At 25.1% G+C, this 399-nt stretch overlaps 1 protein-coding gene and 1 long non-coding RNA gene across 2 annotated transcripts in view; one reads left to right on the top strand and one right to left on the bottom strand.

Annotated features, from left to right (window-relative positions):
* Positions 1 to 399, top strand: part of LOC116184947 — a 20,422-nt gene that overhangs the window by 17,569 nt on the left and 2,454 nt on the right. The window lies entirely within an intron of this gene.
* LOC102676175 (neural-cadherin-like) overlaps positions 1 to 399 on the bottom strand; it is a 75,569-nt gene that overhangs the window by 11,077 nt on the left and 64,093 nt on the right.

Below are 399 nucleotides of genomic sequence, written 5' to 3' on the forward strand. Positions count from 1 at the left end.
TTAAAAGGATCAAGAGCATTTTTTCAAAGTGAAATCGTTATTTAAAAAATAATCGAAACGATTTCTGATTCACAAAAACTTTACGATAAACTCGTTTCGAAACGAGAAAGACTTATTAAATCAATAACGGATCAGTGAAATGGAATATTAATAATTCTAATAATATTATAAAGAATACAAAGTTTTAACATTCTAATTTCCACGATTTTATCGAAAGTAACGAAATGAGAACATGGTTAAAAGGATCGAGAGCATTTTTTCAAAAATCGTTATTTAAAAACTTTATCATAAACTCGTCTCGAAACGAGAAAGACTTATTAAATCAATAACGGATCATGAAATGGAATATTAATAATTCTAATGATATTAGAATACAAAGTTTTAACATTTTAATTTCCA

This window comes from Apis dorsata, unplaced genomic scaffold (assembly GCF_000469605.1).
Source record: "Apis dorsata unplaced genomic scaffold, Apis dorsata 1.3 scaffold_77, whole genome shotgun sequence".
Lineage (NCBI taxonomy): Eukaryota > Metazoa > Arthropoda > Insecta > Hymenoptera > Apidae > Apis > Apis dorsata.